Genomic DNA, 5,965 nt, shown 5'->3' with positions numbered 1-5,965 from the left:
GGGGTCACTGTGGGTCAGGGGTCACTGTGTGGGGTCACTGTGGGTCAGGGGTACTGTGGGTCAGGGGTCATTGTGGGTTGGGGGTCACTGTGGTGGTGTGAATTAGAATGGCCCCTTTAGGTCACAGACCTGGATGCTCCGTCACCAGGCAGTGGCACTATTTGAAAGTATTAGGTTAGCCCCATTAGGAGGTGTGGCCTCACTGGAGGAAGGCCCCACTTGGAGGTGGGCTTGAGGTGTCAGAAGCTCATGCTTGGCCCTCTCTTCATGTACACATCATGACAGAACTCTCAGTTGCTGCTCTAGCACCCGCTGGCCGCCACCATGCTCTCCACCATGATGGTAACGGACTAAACCTCTGAAACTGTAGGCCAGCCCCCATTAAATGTCTTGTCTCATAAGTGCTGCCTTGGTCATGGTGTCTCTTCACAGCAACAGAAGGTCGCCGTGGGTTGGGGCTCATTCTAGGGGGTGGTTCCCAAGCAGGCTACTAGAGTAACACAGACGCCTGCCCTGTCACACATGTGTGGGTTCCCTAAGGCACCCACTCAGGAAGGCTCCCTCACTCTTACAGCTGCGGGCATGGTGGCCCCCCAGGGGCCCTGAGGACATTCTCTAGCCCAGGCTTCCATCACGAGGCGAGTTCAGAGCCCGACCCACTGCAGGTCCTACCCCAGCAGCCTGGAGGAGCGTCTGGGGGGCGGGGGACAGTGGTCGCTGAGGACCTGAGATGAGGAATGTAAAGGGCCTCCAGCTGCCCACCTGAGGACCTGCATTTCCCAACGCCCCCCAGGCTGCCCGGGCTGGGTGGCTGAGGGCTCTCTCTGGCTCCGGCCCGCTTTCCCCGGACTTGGCACAGCATCACATTTCTGAAAGCGCGTAGTCTCTTTCCCCACCCACAGGGGCGCACAGAGGCTCAGAAGAATGCATTGTGCCTCAGGGAGCCCCCTTCCTACTTGCATGGGGCCAAACAGCCTGTGTGAACTGTGTCCCAGATGTGAGCAGCACTGAACCCAGTGTTCAGTGCCCAGAGCAGCCTCCAGCACACACAGAGCCCTACTGTCTCACACTTCACCTTAAAGATGTGTGGTTCCGCTACAGATCTTGTTCCTGTAGAGTTCATCATGCTACTGTTACCTCAGTGCCTGTGCCGCTCAGGTGTGTGAGGTCCCCATGCCTGCTCTTCCAGCTCCAGACAGCTTCTGCCATCCCCCAAGCTATCCAGGGTGCTCTGGGGCCATAACATGGTCCTCTAGACCCTGATCTTTCCTGCATTGTAAGTGTTCTCCGAAGAATGTTGATTTTGACTTGTTACTGTGTGGAGTCAGAGGTGATGGGGAGTCTCCTCTCCCCTCTACCTTTCCCCGGGTGCGGGGGATCAAACGCACCTGAGGCCCAGCCCTCACTCACTGTAAGTTAACGAACGAACGCTGTGTAGGTATGAGCCCTGCAGACACTGAGACCTTCTCTATGAAGATCAAGATTGTAATTATCCCGGAACACGGGAGGAAACAGTGAGTGAGTGAGGAGGCTAAATGCAGAGCACATGTAAATCGCAGAACGCTACATGAAGCCAAGCAATCGACGGGGATTTCAGCACGATGGCTGAAGAAGAACCCGCAGGCAGCTGAGCAAAGACCCGGAAAGCACGGGGCCATGCTGCGCAGCCCCTGCAGCTCCGGCTTGCTCTCTCCGCTCTCCTCTGCACAGAGCAGACTGCTGATGGCGGCGGTAGCGCCTTCTGTCTGACTCGGAGGCATGGCTTCTCATGCTACGTGTGCCACAGGTTTGTAATCCCAGAAGACTCGGGCAAAGAGGAGGATTGTACCGAGTGAGGCCACACATCCAGTGAGCAGAGGGGCAGTGGGCCTAACCCAGGGATTCAGGCTCAACACCTTGCCCCTCGTGCTGACCTGCTGTGGGGTTTCTGCTGTGACAGGCGGCTCCTGTGCCTTACCCCACCCACCCTCAGCGGGAGACCTCACTAGCTGTCACAGATCTGCCCTGTGACAGGAAGAAGAGCAGGAAGCGCAGAATCCCAACAGTGGACAGCCGTGCACCGCAGTGGGAACAGACCAGAACCAGGGAGACAATGACCGAAAGCATCGGGGTTCATGGGCGTTCCTCTGTGCTCCAAGCATGTCAGGGCAACGCAAGCGCCAGATCCCAGGTCACCATGCTCTAAGTGAGGACACTGAAAACTGGCCAGCTGAATAACTCACCTCCAGCCCCAAGGCTGGCATTCAGTAAGGCAGATATGCACACTGACAGAACCCTAAAATTACAGGCTTGCAAACCCCTCCTCTAAGAGGGCAGACGTCATAGTGCAGACGTTCTGTATGCTGGCTCACAAAGCATCACCCGCAAGTACGCTGGGCATGGCCAGACTGAAGCAGCACCCTCAAGGGCTCTATGACCTCCCCACCCCGGCCTGCCGTCCTCTGTCTCTCAATCCTGTTTTCTTAGAAACACGTGGAAGGGCTTGCGCTGCACTGTCTGTGCATATTAACACAGCTGCTTGCCTTTTCTGCTGCCAGGCTATTTATTGTCAGTTCCTTTTACTGGACTGAGATATCTGGACCTCTGGAGCTCAGAGGGTAAATTCCCTTCATCTCTATGTAGGCCGGGATGCCTCTGCCTCTCTTCTTCATATTGTTTTTGAAACAGCAAGTGCACACCACATAAATGCATGGGTGTGTCCTTGCTCCAACAAAATTTAGTTGTAAAAACAGCAGAGGCCAGAGCTGACTCGTGGCCACAGTTTCCTGGCCCCTGCTCTGTGGATGAAGGAGAAACCCCCCCACACCCTTATCATTTGGCAGAGATTTTAGTTTCAAGTAACATGAGAACTTGGCTTTTTGTCCAAAGTCCTTGAATTGACACATGGCCTCAGAAATGTTAAGCCATAGAAAATAATCTCTGCAAGGTTGGCAACTTCTTGAGAACATTCTTTCAGATACAAACACTACAGTGACTGACACCCGCCTCCATTCTGAAACTTCATCCTTCAACATCTGTTTTAGTGCAGTTCCCAGCAGCAGGCATAGGAAATGTTCTTTTTCCATCGCCAGGGGCAGGATGAGGCCTCATGGACAAAGTGGGAAACCAAGCAAATGAGAAACTGTGAGCTTCTGTCTCCAGAGCCAGGGACCTGAGGGCACCCTGCTCTGCTTACTCCAGCTGAGGAAGCTCCAGGCTGCTGGGCAGACATTTCCACACAGAGCACACAGGAGCCTACAGGCCCAGTGCCAGGCAAAGGGGAAACCTGCGGAGCCGCAAGGCAACAGCGCACTTTTGGAATCATTTCACAGACCTACAAAGCCGTGCACAAATGGCTCTACTCATCACTAGCTCTCTCTCCCACCCCCCATGGGTGTATTCCCCCCACGGTTCAGAGTGAAGCCCAGGAACATGGTGAGCTGAGGGAGCCGCACCCCAAGCCAGTGGTGACTACTCAGAAGCTGCAGGTGCTGTTAGCCAATACTTGAGAGCACCCCCACTTCTGCTCCACTCTTCTCCATCACAAACATTTAATGGAAAATTCCCCAGAAGACTAAATTTATTTGGAGGTGAGAGTTCACTCCGTCTAAGGAAGCACCCTGGTGGCAGAGCTGGGCAGCTCTCCAGCCCTGCATGAGCCTGTGCTCTGAGCTGGGACGGAAGAGCTCTTCATCCAACATGAAGAGCGATTCTATATGAACGTTTGCTGTGTCATTTTCCAGCATGTTTTCAGGGTAACCGGGGCAACTGTCAATGGTTTCCAACCTTTGAGCTATGTGGCTCGGAAAACCAACATAATTCTCCTTTGGGTCCCTGACAATACAAAGCTTCCTTTTCCTCTCACAGTTAACCTAACAGCACTAAGATTTATAAGGCCTTTCCTGGCGAATAAAGCAAGTCTCTGATGTTGGACCAAATCGTTGGTCTGCATCTCAACTCTGGACACTTGTTGATCTTGAGAGAAGTATTTAAATTCACGGGCTCTTACTTCTCTCCCTCTGCAAAAGGGCATGGCTTGATCAGCACGCCCACTGCACAGCAAATAGCAAAGGATGACACTGAGAGCCTTGTGCTGCTGTGCCGTCAGCAGACAGCTGTTTCTGCAGAGTGAGGAAGAGGGCAGGAGATCTACGTGACAGAAAATGTCCAGGTCAAAGCAGCTGACCGCGCCAGCCTCCCGTAAACACAGATCCCAGGCAGCCAGCACGTGGAGGCGTGCAGGGCGCCCACGCAGCTGTCTGAAGCTTTGGGATGAAGGAGGGGGAGCTCCTGAGAGAGCCGATCAGAAGCACAGGCAAGGGGACTTCCGGATTCCGAGGCCACAGATGAGCCACTTAGCCTCTCGGAGGCTTAGCTGTGTGGATTACAGATGGACACTGCCTGCACGCCTGCTTTGAAAGGTTGCATAAAATAATGTGTGGAAGTGTTTCATGAACTGGGAGAAGCAGGAGAAGCCATGTTGCCATGCAGTGTTTCAGGTTCATGAGTGCCTTTACTATTACTCTTCTCACATGGATAAAGCATGTGATTAGAGCTACAAATAACCTCAGTTTATCAAAGTCCCGCTTACACAAAGCATCTGATTTACAGGACAATTCCAAGCATTCATGAGCAACTCTTGAAAAATACCCTTGAACTGCAGGTTCACTTGCGCAGTACTATTTGCTTCAATACTGAATTTATCTGCCATGTTTTATGGTACAGATCTCACACAGTATAAGCTAAACCGGTAGTATGTAGAGTATACGCAGTCCTGTACTGACACTGACAGTCACAGACCTCAGAAACAAACACAAGCAAATCTTCCCTTACACCCGTTTCAGCTTTAACAGATGCTGTCACCACAAACTCACGGTGGAGGACTTTCTGAGAGTCTGGGGTGACGGTTTTCTTCCACGCAGACTCGCAGTGCTGACCACCAGCCTTCCCTGAGTCCTGCACAGTCTCCTCTGCAGTGGGTGGAGACGTGCTCTGGGTCGGAGCAGAAGGGCCTCCAGCTGGCGTGAGGGTGAGCACAAGTGTTTATCAACGGCCTGACCACTCTCAGCAACTAGTTTTGCTTCATCAGTTCTATGGAATTTTAGGGTTTCCCTTTCTTTTCTCGCCCTCTCTCTCTTTCTTTCTTGGCCTTCCAGTGTGTCTTTTTTTACATATAATGCACAAAGATAGCCATATCATTATATGTCTCCCTTGGGGTCATAATAAAAGAGCAAAATTCCCGAGAAAGACTGATTCTAGCCCCCGACTTGCCTGCTCAGTTACAACACGCACAAAGTGGCATTTATCAGAGCAGGAAAATGTTAGTTCAGTGTGTTTTGATGGTAAAACTCTGACCCTGGAAGCCAAGCAAATAGTCTAGTTCTGTCTCTTTTCTCCAAAGATTTCTGGCAGCAAATAAGAAAAGGGCCTTTTCTGGGTAGGCTGGAAGGCTGGAAGGAGAACAGAAGCTGAGCGCTGAAGCAGCTTAGGAATTGTTACTCACAAAGGAGGAAGAGAGAAGGGCACCAGGAGTCAGGCTCAGTCTGGCTTCTCTGGTAAAAACAGCCAGAGCAGCTCCTGGACCAGCAACCTTCCAGGGGGCTGTACTTGGCTTCTCTGTGGTCAGGTCAGGGCACTCAGGCCAGGAGTGCGACAATGTGGAACAGATTTACATGGGACACAGACAGCTAAGTGCCCTTTCCTCCCTCCTTTCTTCCCTCTCTTCTTCCTCTCTTTTTATAATTCTCAGTGAAACTGGGGTTTCCTTTTGTGGATCCCTAGTCCACAGGACTTGAAAGAAGCTGAGAACTACTGGAGTCTGGGAGAAAAACCATAGGGTAGATAAGCTGACATTTCAGCAGCTGCAGCAAGTCTGCTCCCATGTACTCCTTCCTCCTCACAGGGGAGCCCCTCACAGCCACAGGGCATGGCAGGCCTGCCCTCCCTCCTCACAGCCACAGGGCAGGGCAGGCCTCTCCACCCTCCT

General features: G+C 52.5%; 1 protein-coding gene across 1 annotated transcript in view; it reads right to left on the bottom strand.

Annotated features, from left to right (window-relative positions):
• Nucleotides 1–5,965, bottom strand: part of Tmtc1 (transmembrane O-mannosyltransferase targeting cadherins 1) — a gene marked incomplete at its 5' end in the record, with an annotated part of 135,277 nt that overhangs the window by 32,794 nt on the left and 96,518 nt on the right. The window lies entirely within an intron of this gene.

The sequence above is a fragment of the Psammomys obesus genome, unplaced genomic scaffold, assembly GCF_907164565.1.
Source record: "Psammomys obesus unplaced genomic scaffold, mPsaObe1.curated_primary_1811, whole genome shotgun sequence".
Lineage (NCBI taxonomy): Eukaryota > Metazoa > Chordata > Mammalia > Rodentia > Muridae > Psammomys > Psammomys obesus.
Note: the sequence above shows the minus strand (reverse complement) of the source record. Positions and strands in the feature narration are given on the sequence as shown.